Source organism: Aedes aegypti, chromosome 3 (genome assembly GCF_002204515.2).
Source record: "Aedes aegypti strain LVP_AGWG chromosome 3, AaegL5.0 Primary Assembly, whole genome shotgun sequence".
NCBI classification, from domain to species: Eukaryota; Metazoa; Arthropoda; class Insecta; order Diptera; family Culicidae; genus Aedes; species Aedes aegypti.
Genome location: NC_035109.1, coordinates 383,126,702 through 383,140,600, shown reverse-complemented (window position 1 = coordinate 383,140,600; position 13,899 = coordinate 383,126,702). Strand labels below are relative to the sequence as shown.

Sequence of the window (13,899 nt, the reverse complement as noted above, 5' to 3'; positions counted from 1 at the left end):
AAGGTAAATTTTGTTACTTCAGCTGTATTAAACGCATCCACCTAAAAGTGTCATGTTGTCGCCTGAAGAACCTTCAGGCGAAGGTTTTTTTGTGATACTAGGTTTCGTCGGATTGGTGATCGATTCCACCACGCCCATACCGGCGTACGCCACGTGTCCACTTTGAGTAGCTCCTTGGGACCCCAAGTCGCAGCTAGGCGCACGTGTAGCATCGGGCAACCCCCCATCTGAGTTGAGCGACTGATGCAACAACGACCAAACCATGATACGTATTGAGGTGACACACAAGCTGTAACTCCAGGTTAGACTAGTCTGTAAAAACGTGCACGTTTAGGGCCATAATAGGGATATATAGAGAATAGATGAACCCTACGAATTTCGTACTCAAAGTTAGACCCTAATCAATCGTCGGATTACACAGAGAAAATTCCAGCTGTTATCAGATTTACTCGGTTCGATTTCCTTGTAGTTTGGGTTTTAGCCTTTATATAGTAGTCTTTACCTGACCTGCCCTGAGAGGACTAGCCGGGTACGGTGATTGAACACGCTCTTCCGCAGTACGAGCTCTCGTACTGGCGCTTAAGCGGGAGAGTTTTCGAAAGGGTAGTTCATTGAAGAACTTGCCAATTTTGCGGACATAGTTCGAAACATTTGGCAGTAAAACATCTACGTTTGAGGGATTTACTTGCTGGTTTGCATTCTTTTCCGCCCTGCTGTCAAAAACTGTTACAAGTTGAAACGGTTTAGTATCCAGCAAATCTACAGCCTTTTTCCGGGCATTACGTTCGAATGGCCACATCCGGTATATTTTAAACGATGCTAAACCCTTCATTTATAATGTTGAATATCAGATCTTAATGATTTATGTAAATTAAAATGATTGTCATTGCAAATAAATAAAGGTAACTTGGCATGTCCCAAAAAATAGCCCTTTTTTACCCGACTTGACCCAGTGACCCACCGGAATAACTCCGGCCACAGGAATATTTCCGAGTTCCTCTGGCCACTTCCAGAAACTAAATATGTGGGCCAGTGAACTGACAAAACATTTTTTGAATCCGTTAAGAATTCGCAGAGTGGTGATGGTTTCAGTAATTTTGCTTTCACTCAGGCCTATACGGGTTAAGTTCGAGTTCCAGTCAGTAAGTTAGTTTTTTTTATCAGTTCTCATACATTTTTTTTATTTTCTAATACACAATATTTTTCGATTTTATTGGCCATGATTTCTTCCCGCGAGCTTTGGAGAAATAACAGATAGAATGCGACGACAATTGAAAAAAATAGCATGCATATTTGGATGTATTCCTGCAAAAGCCTCGTAAGTCCTTAAACAACTTTGAAATTCTTCTGAGGAATCAATGAAATAATAATCTCAATGGAGAATCTCTGCTGGGATACTTGTCAGAATCCTTGAAAAAAATCTTGCTGCAACCTTTGAGAAAATCCCATAAGAAATTTCAGAAAAAGTCTTCCCAGTAGAAATTCTGGGAAACATTTTAATTTTATCTCCAGGTGCTATAACTTGACGATTACCCTGGAAATAATTCTTGGAGATATTCGGCAGCAATTAATACTAAAGTAATCCTGAAAAAAAAAACCTAAAACGGAGTTTCTGAAAAAAAAAAAACTACCCAGACAACCAGAAGTCGCATAACAGTTTACGAACAAACTCGTTTACTCATACAAATTGCATCACATCCACACTAAATGGTGGTTGAAATCGTTTCATCGATGAGTTTCCTCGCATAAAACGTTATTTTACGAGTTCATATGTACATTTCGTTTCGTTCCGTATACTCGTACAAAGTAATTCGGATCTGCTACGGATCAGCTGTCAAATAAATTTTGTTATCATAAATTAAGTCGCATAAGAGTATAGATTAGTTCGGAACAAAAATCTACACACTCGCATTGAATGATATGTTTCATCATATAAAATATGCACGTGTAGGCAGCGTCCATTTATTACGTAACGCTAAAATTTGAAATTTTTGACCCCCTCCCCCCCTCCGTAACGCTTTTTGTATGAAAATTTCCAAATTTTTGTATGAGCCGTAACGCTTGAGCCTACTCCCCCCTCCCCCTAGAGCGTTACGTAATTTGTAGATGCCGCCATATCGCGTCAATTTTTGTACGTATAGGGCCTCGTCACGACATCTTATACGTGAAACATTGCACATATAAGCATCGCATAACGCAAAAGATAATTTCATTATACGGTTCAGTGCCTCTATTTATGCAGGGTCAATAACGGCGCCGGCCACGTCCTTGCAGTCAGGTGGGATAAGGGGAAGGAATGTTAGTGTGTAACCTTTGCTATTTGGAGACCGTGTTTGCCTCTGCATCTCCACAAAGGTTACTGGGGGGTATGTTTGTTAATTGGGTTACAGGATTCACTTTGATAAGCGTTGAAACGATTAACAGTTCAATCATACATATTTTATAGATTGAAAATAGTAGCATGAAACGAGCTCACCAATTGATACGATATCCTTGACTGAGCAGCAACAATCCACTTTCAGCTTCACTCGTTTGCTCGGCTATATAAAAGCACTCAGAGAAAATAGGCGCGCGACCCGAGACGGAAAACAACTGACGACTTCTCGGGCTTTCTTGACGCACTGCCCAGGAGCAAGCGTCAAAGTCGAAGGGTCAAAAAGCACTAAACGAACGCGGCACTTTTTCACTTTACTCGTCCAACGCGCGACTTGTTTGATCCTGCCCTCATCGCCCGCCCCCGCTGGAAAGTCGATAGACCAAACACTTTTAACGGACCGCGCACTTTTTTATTTCTTACAACCCTCCTGGAGTAAACCCAGGGCAAACTATTGCTTAAATTATATAAATTGTAAATTGTATGTATTTACAGTAAACTCTCCATAACTCCATTGAAGCGACCATCGAGTTAGGGAGGTATCGAGTTATAGAACACAAAACTAGTGCAAATATGTTTCAAGGGGCTATCGAGGTAGCCATGAAATCCAACTTTTACTATGGTTCTTTAACACGATATCGAGATATCGAATATCAATTAAGGGAGAGTTGACTATAATATATGGAGTAGTGCTCGGAGAAACTCCTAGAGTATTCTTCCAAAATTTCCTGATGCGATTCCATTAAGATTCCCTGAAGGAATGCATGAAATTCTGACAAAAATCTATAACTCATCAAGAAATATCCTTTGAAAAATTACAATTGGAATTCCAGGAAAAACATTGATCAATATCAAGAAAGACACTAGAGAAATCCCTGAATGGAAAGAATTCTTGGTGACATTCCAGCAGCAATTTCTAGAAAAGCAAACATTGAAAAAGTCACGGCAGAATTTCTGAAAAACAAATCTAGGTGGAATTCTAAAAAGAATTCCTGGAATAACCTTCGGTCAAATTGCTGCATAAATTTGTGTTTTCCTTGAAAAAAAAAAATGGAACTAACTTTAAGAGGAATTTATAGAAGATTCCTTATAAATCCTTAATGGAATTTCACGATCCCCGTAGGAATTTATGAAATTCCAATATAAATATCTGACTCACCAGGACAAATCTTTGAACAATATGATAATAAATCTTCGAGCTTTAGTGGAATACCTATAACACTGCGGAACACGTTTTGTCTCACGCACCAAAATACCACTATTTGCTAAACTGAGGGATGCTGAATCCATTGCCGTTTTCAAAAATATCATAGCTCGTCTAGTTTTTGAGATATTGACTGTTGAAAATGCAAAATTATAATAAACCTTTGTAAAATAATCTTTAAGACAAGCCTCGTTCCTGCCGTAATTTATAAACTCCTGAAGAAATGCTAGAAAGGATTTCTGAACGACTAATTTACAGAAGTTTTGGTAGAAAAATTCACGACGCCTTAGAGATCTTTTTAAAGAGAAACCGGGAGGATTAATAGGAAACAAACACACTACAATCCATAGGAGAATTCTTGGAGAAATTGCTATTAGAATTTTTGAAAAAAATCCTGGATAAGTTTTCTAATTAAATTCTTAAAATAATATTATTTGCGTAATTACAGAAGATTTAGTCAACAACCCACTCTGACGAAATAATGAAACTGACTTATTCAAGTTTTAAAAGGTAGAACAATTGCCTTCACAAGATTTTTCGCGTGAACATATTTTATAATTTATCATATCCACGCCTTTATTCATTCGCTTATCCACAAGCCCTTTTCAAATTGAATTTATTTTAGCAAATGATCGTAATCGGATTGTGTTACCGCCGTCTTTGTGGAAACTTTTTGCCCTACGACAAAAAGTTTCCTAATTAGAATTGATTGTTCCCCGACCGGTTGAGTGATTCTTTTCTTTGTCCTTATTTTCTGAGGAAATTTCAGCTTGATGAGAATGAGAGGTGCCGATTTGAAATGAGCTTATCCTAGCTTATGGCTGTTGGAATTTTTACCAACGATGAATATGAGCTAAATCGAATCGAATCGGAACGATTAAATTGTAATTTGGGTTTTACTGCAATCGTACGGATGAAAAAAAAAAACTCCAATCGTGGAATGAAGCTTGAGGACAACGTTGACAATCCCAATGGAATTCTCGGTATGCTTATTGGATATCTCACGCCATCCCGCAACCTCTTTGGATTAGGATTGAGTGTGCTCTAGGGTTTGGGTTGTCGAATTTCCTATTTTCGTCAAGGACAAAGAGATGATGCTTCAAAACCGAAGAACCTTTTCGATTTGAATACGACAAGTAGAAAAATTCGCAAATCGAGTATTGATTTTCCTTTTTAACACATCCTGCAAACTGGGTCACAAATGACTCAACTCGTTCTATGTATGGTTTTGTTCAATTTAGGGTGTTTAATAGTCACTCATCGAGTTTCAATTTCCATTTCGATCAGCGTCGAACCAACCGATAGAGCCATGGCACATTAGTAATCGAATCATCGGCAGCAGAGCTATCAATCGATAACATCATCACACCATCACTCGTTGCTTTTTCGTCCTCGTCAGTTTTCTACCGAATCGGGCACGTACCCGCTTTATACTTTATACGCTTCTTCTTTCTGGCATTACGACCCAACTGGAACAGAGCATGCTTCTCAGCTTGGTGTTCTTATGAGCACTTACACAGTTATCAATTGAGAGCTTTTTTTGTAAATTTACAATTTTTGCATCAGTATATCATGTGGCAGGAAAAAAGATACTCTAAGCCCAGGGAAGTCGAGATAATTTGCCTTACGAAAAGATCCTCGACCAGCAGCATTCGAACCCACGACCCACAGTTTGGTTTTGTTGAATAGCTGCGCGTTTTTCGTAACAGCTATCTACCCAGTAAACACACGATCGTATATGATAGGGTACAAGAGTACAAATGTGGAGGCGATATACGTACATTTTGCATGCAGTCTAATGGCGCATGTACGTATATCGCCTCCACTTTTGTACTCTAATGCACCATCTTATACGAGTTTGTGTTTACTGGGTATGTCCCTTCCTCTGGTAGTATTAAAGTTGCCACGTTTTCCGATATTGAATTTATCATCATCCTCCATGATATTGGGTGGGAGCGAAACTTTTTTTTTGTCACACTCACCACAACTGAAGTACACCCAAAAAATGAATCAACCCGTTACTATAGAGAGTTGTAGTTGAGGGAAAAACATTGGCGGCACGTTTAACGAATATCTGCGATACCGAGTGAAATGAATTTATCTCGTTGCAGCTCTGGCGGATCAAATTTAATGCATAATTTATCATCAATTTACGTAGAGTCACTTTTGAAATTGGGCATTTTCTGAACTGGTTGGTAAAACGAGGGCCCTAATAGGGCAGCGTCCATTTATTACGTAACGCTAAAATTGAAATTTTTTGACCAACTCCCCCCACTCCATAACGCTTTTTGTATGCAAAATTTCAAATTTTTGTATGAGTCGTAACGCTTGAACCTACTCCCCCCTCCCCCTAGAGCGTTACGTAATTTGTGGAAACTGCCTAGCTAAATAAACAACAACCGCGCAGATTTTCAGGAAGACCATGCTGAGAGTGAAGGCTAGAAAATCAAAATTGAAACCGATGATCTATTTGGTTTGGAAATTCCTTCAGTTTTACCACACGATAAACAATCAACTCTCCTAAACTTGATAGTAACGTCCAACGATTCATCATAGTAATCAAATGATCAAAAGACACAATTTCTTACGTAGGGGCCTTCCTAAGCCGAGTGGTTAGAGGTCACGGCTACAAAGCAAAGCCATGCTGAAGGTGTCTGGGTTCGATTCCCGGTCAGTCCAGGATCTTTTCGTACTGGCAATCTCCTTGACTTCCCTGGACATAAAGTATAATCATACCTGCCACACGATATACGAAGCGAAAATGGCAGCTTTGGCAAAGAAGGCTATCAGCTTCTTACTAGGCATTTAAAAAAGCAAGGTGATATTAGACTTGACTTTGAACACATGTATTGAATGAAGTAAGGGTTAATTAATTCGAAAAAAATGTTATATAATTATGTTTTGATAGCATTTAAGCCTCACATGATTAGTGATGGAAAGAGGCTGAACCGGAATAAAACGAAAACAAAAAGCTCGCAAGCACCAGAGTGCTGATTTACTCGCTTTTGTCGTGCTCGCGGGTAAACGAAGCTAAAGTGATTCGTGAACGTGATTGCAGCTGCTTGAAATGGTAGTAACTATCGATTTGATGGATGGATATTGTGGTGACGAGTGCCTTATCCGTTAATATGCTAACACTAAGTCACCTCTATACCGTGCAATCTAATGCATACATGTGCCTGCGTAATAGAGCGACAGCTGGCATACACTCTACCTACAGAACTACACAATAGTTAGTCTTTTGTGCACACTCGATCTTGCCACACGCGGCTACCACAAGTGGCGACGACGATGAAAAAAAAAATTATGAGAAACATGCTTAGCGCATTTTGGTGTGACTGAAACATGGTATTTTTGTGAAAACGAAAAAAAGAGGAGTTTCGTGTATCAGTGGAAAAAAATGAATCTGAATCTGAAAGAAAATAAATATTTCGTGATTAATTATGGAATGCATGAAGTTGAGTGCGATGAAAAATCAAAGTGCGAAGTGAAGTGAAGCTCATTATTGATCATCGCATCGAGAGTCGAGACAGTTATTTGTCCAAGCGGTGACCTTGATCTTGTTTTCGCTCGCACGCGGAAGATTAAAAGCGCATGGATCATTGTGCTGTGTATCTAAGCAGGCAAATCAGTGAAAAGAAATGACCATTGAATTGTGGTTCTGAGATGTGCGAAATAAAAAGCGCAGTGTCTAACTGTCGATTGCATTGTTTCGTATCGGAGCTTCAATTTGCATATGTATCAGATAGAGCCAGCACAAGATTTGCTAGAGTGAGTATAATGCGTGAACCAGCACAAGCAGGTATGTATTTGGTTATTATGATAGCTGTGCTAATTGTTTTGGTTCCTTAAATTCATTTTTATATAAGCAAGGTAAGTTTGATGAATTGTATATTTCAATATCCAAGTCTGTATCATTAACGAATTTATTTTGGATGTTAGATGGTTTGATTCTACTTAAGAAATGACGACAAATGCAACTCCTGTATGTGATATTGTGATTCAATTCACTTGAAATGCAGAAAATGATGTGATTAAATTCACTATTTATGTCAAAGTTGTAGTGGTTTGATTTGAAAACTCATTTGAAAACTGTATTTACTGAAAGTACCAAATAATGTTTTCAATGTATTTGAAATCAAATAGTAAAAAAATGAGAGATGAACTGCTGAAACTAGTCCCTTGTGCAGTTATAGTCAAATGCATCCAATTAAGGTGAGTTGAGCTTGATACGGATATTTGAATTATAGGTCATTTTCTCATTAGTTATTTATCGAACTCAAGATGAAACAAACGCTGTACACAAATTTGCAATACAATTTTGGCAGCTAAATCATAAGTGTAATGCTATTTTTCGGTTTCAGTGATCATTTGTTACACCGTATTTTGTTTCAAGGTTTTGTTACGAGTGTAAGCGTAAGTTCTGGATTAATTGGTAAACTTGGCACCGTTTAAAAGACAATGATTAAAAAGCGGATATAGCAGTGTAAGAATAAAACCATTAAATACGTTTTAAATGTGATGTGATTGATATCACTATTTATAAAGTCGACGGATTTTTGAAAAAGTTTTGTTGCGAAAAAACGATTGAGATACGGATCATGGAAATCGTAAAAAGCTTTAAAATTTGTTTATAGTTTAGTGTTCACCTGACAAAAAACTCATATTTGATCTAACGTATTGTAAGTGGAGATTGTTCGTAGCTGTCAACTTCTTCGCAAGACAACTTCAAAATTAAAAAAAAAAATGACAAAATTCCATTTTCGAAATTATAAGCTAGATTATTTGATCGAATTTTTCCTAGTTTCTTCACCACTATCTTTTTCTGCTATCATTTATAGTCATGAAATCGACGGATACGTGATTAAATTTGATTCCAGGCGTATTTGGACGATTTATCGTAGGGTAATAGGGGAACTTACGTTTTCTCGGCAGTCTTAGCCGATACCGCGCTTTCTTTGTAATTTTCTCGGTCATCAGCAGACAAAATAGGGGGTCTGTAGCCTTGAGGTTACGCTTTCGCTTCATAAGCGGAAGGTCATGGATTCGATTCCCAGCCCCTCCATAAAAAAAAACCGTCCAGCCACCAGAAGACGCCTCACGGAGGACTGTGCTTTGGGGAGCACATCCATCCTCCGTCAGTATGAGATGGTGACTGAGACAAACTGACCCTCTTCGCAGGCAGCTAGCCTCACTAACAGCAGAGCTCTCTCCTACCTGCTTGGTGTGAGAGTAGGAGAGTAGGAGAGAGTGAAAAGAAGATGTAAATCAAGATGTGTGTATTTTACTCTGTAGCCAAGGTGGTCCCACTTGGCGAAGATGGCTAGGAGGCCATCCTTAACTTGCTGGCCGTTTTGTTTACAAACATTACTGCCTGCACGGTAAAAAATCAGCACGTTCGATTGAATAGATTGATCACTTGACTCAATTCAAAACACCAATCACAATGATTTGAAGAGTTCTAACTTTGGATTTGCTCTACTGTCTCTAGAACTAGACTCTGAAGTGAAAAGTCGTTGATTTTGAACATCGTGTCTATTATATGAAAGCAATCATTGACAGCTCGTTGTAGAAAGTGATTGAGATCAATTCAGCCCCTTTCAACAGATGCGAGTTGGTGTCAAGGTAAGACACTAGGCTTGCACTCCGAAGATTGGTAGTTCAAATCTGGGTCAGGCGGAAATGTTTATTTTAACTTTTTTTTTATTTCAAATCAAAACATGCAACGTTGAATTCAAGTGATGTTGCCTTGATTTTGCCAAGATTCAACAGTAGTGCAAATCCAAGTGCAGAACTATTGATAGCATGGTGCTTATTTTTTACCGTGTGGTCTGGATAACGCTCAGACTGAAGCTAACCGTGCTGCCAATAGTGCGAACGAAATATTAAAAAAGAGAGATAAAAGTAGAGTACGCTACGCGCAGATGCGGCTGCATTAGAATAATGTTTGACACCACTTTTTCCTGGTTTTCTCCACAAAGTGAGCATAATGTATCACCTTAGGAGGAGCTGCAGCCGCCTTGATGTAAATATAGATAAGTTAAAAATAGATCTGTATCGGTAAAGAAGCTACAGATCAACTGATTCCGGCACAGTAGTGGCCACGAGCACAGAGTGCCTTAAAAAAAAATCAGCAGACAAAATTACGTGTTTGGTTGTTTACATTTATGCGATGTTCCATCCTCTATTGATACACACCGAAAGACCGAATGTTTTGGAAACGTTTTTACAATGCTGCGAACATCTCTTGTCAGCCTCATTATCTTCGGCAGCTTTCCCATAAGAACTGCAGTCGAATCTGTTCGGTAACTCTAAATCATTCGCAATTTGAGGCGTGTTCATTTGAATTGATGACATCTCTGGCGATGTTGTTTGTTCAGTCTCGAAAATCTCATCAGCGGGAACAAAGAATCATCTGAATGTTTTCACTGGTGTGTTTTGATAGAATAAAGAATACTGTGTATTAAACTGATATGGTTGAGCTGTGATTAAATTCACTGGAAAAGTATTGAAACAACGTTGTTGAACTTATTATAGTTGACTTAAAAAAAAATAAAAGAATAATTGGATTCATATGGGAAACACGAGAGTTGTGAATGATTGAAGAGAGAAACTTCTAATAAAATCCACATTTCATCACTATTCACAGTGCGTAACATAAACATATTTGCTAAATGTTACCATGAAATCATTTCTTCAAACTTATGTGTTTTCATGGCTTATTATCGTGTTAAAAAAAAAAAAATACGATCGTCACAGAGCCAGTAACAAAGCGCCTCTATCAGCGTTTGTATGGAAGCAGATCTATAATGAGTTTGCTCCGTTTGCTCTCACGGGTGAGCTTATTGATTGAGATTTGAGTGTGAGTTTATCAACACTGGTCACTAATAGTTGGATCCTTATAATTGATCATATATAGTTTGAATTAAAAAAAGGTAGAAAATAGTCACATCAAACGGGCCATATTGCCCTATCAGTGATTTTGAGTCATGTTTTCTTAGTCCCTGCCAATTTAAGGATCAGATCAAAACAGTGAGGCTCCAATTTATCACTCGCGAGGACAAGCAGCACGAACGAAAGGAGTCACATGCCATGTTGAACGTTTCCCGATTTGGCACGAAGTAGCTGCTGAATAAAAATTATTTCACTGAAATTGAAATTGTATAACCCTGGTTGTAAAAATGTAAGGAGAAACACTGTAATCGAAATCATGAAAATGTATGAAAAGTGTTGATTTACTTCACTTTACTAGTGCATAAAAGGTGCGATTCACTTGATTCACGCAATGAAAAAGGTTTTGAAACTAGCTGTGAATTAACAAGAAGAAAAGTAATTAAATTACTTGAACCATGAAAGAACACTTGTGATTTACTTTGGAAGCACAAAAAGAGGTGTGATTAAATTCACTTGTAGCGCAATGAAACAAGTTATGAATCTCGATGAGAGTTAACAAAAAGAGAGCGAATAAACGCACTTGGAAAAGGACAAGAACAGTTGTGATTTAATTCACTTTGTAAACACAAGGAGAAGTGTGATTAAATTCACTTTTGAGCGCAGAAACAAATACTATGAAATTCGCTGGGAACTAACATGAAGAGAAGTGATTGAATTCACTGAGAGAGTATAAAAAAAGTGATTAAGTTCACTTTTAAACGATAATAATGGGTGTGATTGAATTCACTGATTGTATAACAGAAAGAATATCATTCAAGATGCTGCACGTAAAGTCCGTAAAGAACGCAAAGTCAAGCAATGTTTTGGGTTATTTATTACATCCAAATTAGATTACAAAGAAAACTATACACAGTATTTTTTTATTAGTTACATATATACAACCATGAAATGAACAAAACAGTTTGAAAAAAAAAAAATGATTTCACTATCATAAAATAACATAACATTATTGAAATACCACATAATTATTGGCTAAGTAGGATGACGTAGTATGTAACGATAAGTATTCTCATTTTATTATTATAACAGAAATGTTTTCTCAATGTCACATCATGGATTTAGTTTTTATTGGATCTGCTCTGAAACGGGACTTTATTGAGTTACATTCATCTTAATTGTTGAGTAACAAACTGGTTTGGCAAAAGTAATGGTTTTGAAAAAAAAAGCAATTTATTCAGTTGAATAGCATCATTGATTTGATGGTTTTCTCGGAACAACGAAGCGATGGATGTGATTAAATTCACTGAAAGTGCACGCACAAAAAAAAATCATACAACAGGTACTTGAATTGCGGTCACAATTGAATTTAAAGAAAAAAAAACGTTAAGATCACATTCAAAGATGTTGAAAGGAAAGGGAGAAAGTATACTATAGTTCATACGGAATCACGGTATTTGAGTTCAATGGAAGAAGGTGTTAAAAAAACCTTCCGGTAAAACTATTTAACCTAAATATAAAGCTTTTCAAATTTCTTGCAGGAGCAGTTGTATACTTGAGATCTGCATAGTATTAAAGAGGTATATTTCCGAGAATATTATTTAATATCAGTGCACCCAAAATCAACGGTAGAATAGAGGTAACCAAATTTCTTATGGTAACATGGCTATGTTGAAAGGAATGCTCTGTCATCTAGAAAATTTATAGTTTTGATCAGAGGTTATACCAGAAACTGATGCAGTAAAATAACTTTATTTTTCGCTATCAAAGATAATTACAGAAGAAATGTATGCCATGTTTTGAATATTGGAATGAAAAATAAAAAAAACGCATCCAATTCCAGTTAAATAATGGTAAATAATTTCGAATCCTACGGAAATAATATGTTTGAATTTGTTGGATTGTGTATTATTATGAACGGGAATCTCTCCACGAAAAGAAGCATACAAAAGAAAAGGTAATGCAAGAGCAAATTACTATTGGACTCTTCGAAAAAAGAAGACTTGAATTTTGATGTAGGAAGAATAGACCTACCTACAATAGACAGTAAAAGAAAGAGTATGAAAAACGACACATTAAGAATAAAGAAAGGGGGATGTGGTGACGAGTGCCTTATCCGTTAACATGCTAACACTAAGTCACCTCTATACCGTGCAATCTAATGCATACATGTGCCTGCGTAATAGAGCGACAGCTGGCATACACTCTACCTACAGAACTACACAATAGTTAGTCTTTTGTGCACACTCGATCTTGCCACACGCGGCTACCACAGATATAGAATGGATTTGTCTATCAAAACCATTGTAAATCACTCCTTGTTCGGTTGCTCGCGAGTAAAGGTTCCAGAACTTTTTGATTTTTCTTTTGATATATTTCATCGAGCAGGCTGGTGCGAACTTACTTACACCAAGCCTGTTAGCGAGTCTGTCATCTCTGTTATTCGTTGATGCTTTTTCTTTCTGACGTATACTAGAGAAAGTACGAAGCTGTGTTGTTTTCTTAGTGTAATCAGTTGGACATAGTCCTGTAGATGGGCAACATCGAGCCCGAAACCGGTCGACGAAAAAGGTAAATTTTAAGGTGCAGATAAATCGAAGCCAAACCTCAAATTTTCAAGAGCACGAATCTGGAGAACCAAACATCCGTTTGAGCTGAGAACTTAATCGATTGGTCCCTAGCTGGTGGTGACCAATCGATTAAGTTTTCAGCTCAAACGGGTGTTCGGTTCTCCAGATTCACGCTCTTGAAAATTTGAGGTTTGGCTTCGATTAATCTTCACCTTAAATCCTTTTTATGTTTGTAAGAATAATAAGTATTGTGTACAGTCTCGCGTCGTGTGTTGTGTTGTGCATCTTACAGTATCAACGAAGCTCTAATCCTCAAGAGCCCATGGGCAAACACTATGGCCGATTGAACGTTTTTCTTGCCTTTCCCATTGTAATTCCCATATAAACTTTGAAGGGCTTGTGCAGTCTCAATTTTCATCCGAATGAGCTCAAATTTTGGGACGACACTCAGGATTTGATGTTGAATCGAATGAACGGTGTAGAGCAAAAACGATTTTTGAACCACTTCAATCTAAATGTACATAGTTGTGGTTAAGGGCCACGAATGTATATTACAAAATAAATAATTTTACCATAACTTATTTTCTGGATATTATAAACATTATCGCAGTTCAAAATTCAAAATTACAACCCTTATGATAAAAATAGTGTTTTGTGAAATTTCAATTTTTTTCGGTGGTGATTTAAAGGTACCTTTTCTGCCATTCGTCGTATTGAGTTGCTGTCTTCAGTAGCTTCCTGCATTGATGTTTGAAGAATGAGTTTTCACTGTGAGATAATAAAATTGTATTTACACTACGGTACTACTTAACGAATTCGGAACCTTTTTCAAAAATTCTCCAAAGTTATTTTCATATAAA

The 13,899-nt window shown here is 37.4% G+C and overlaps 1 protein-coding gene across 13 annotated transcripts in view; it reads right to left on the bottom strand.

Annotated features, from left to right (window-relative positions):
- LOC5566541 (cytochrome b5 reductase 4) overlaps nt 1-13,899 on the bottom strand; it is a 228,340-nt gene that overhangs the window by 72,984 nt on the left and 141,457 nt on the right. The window lies entirely within an intron of this gene.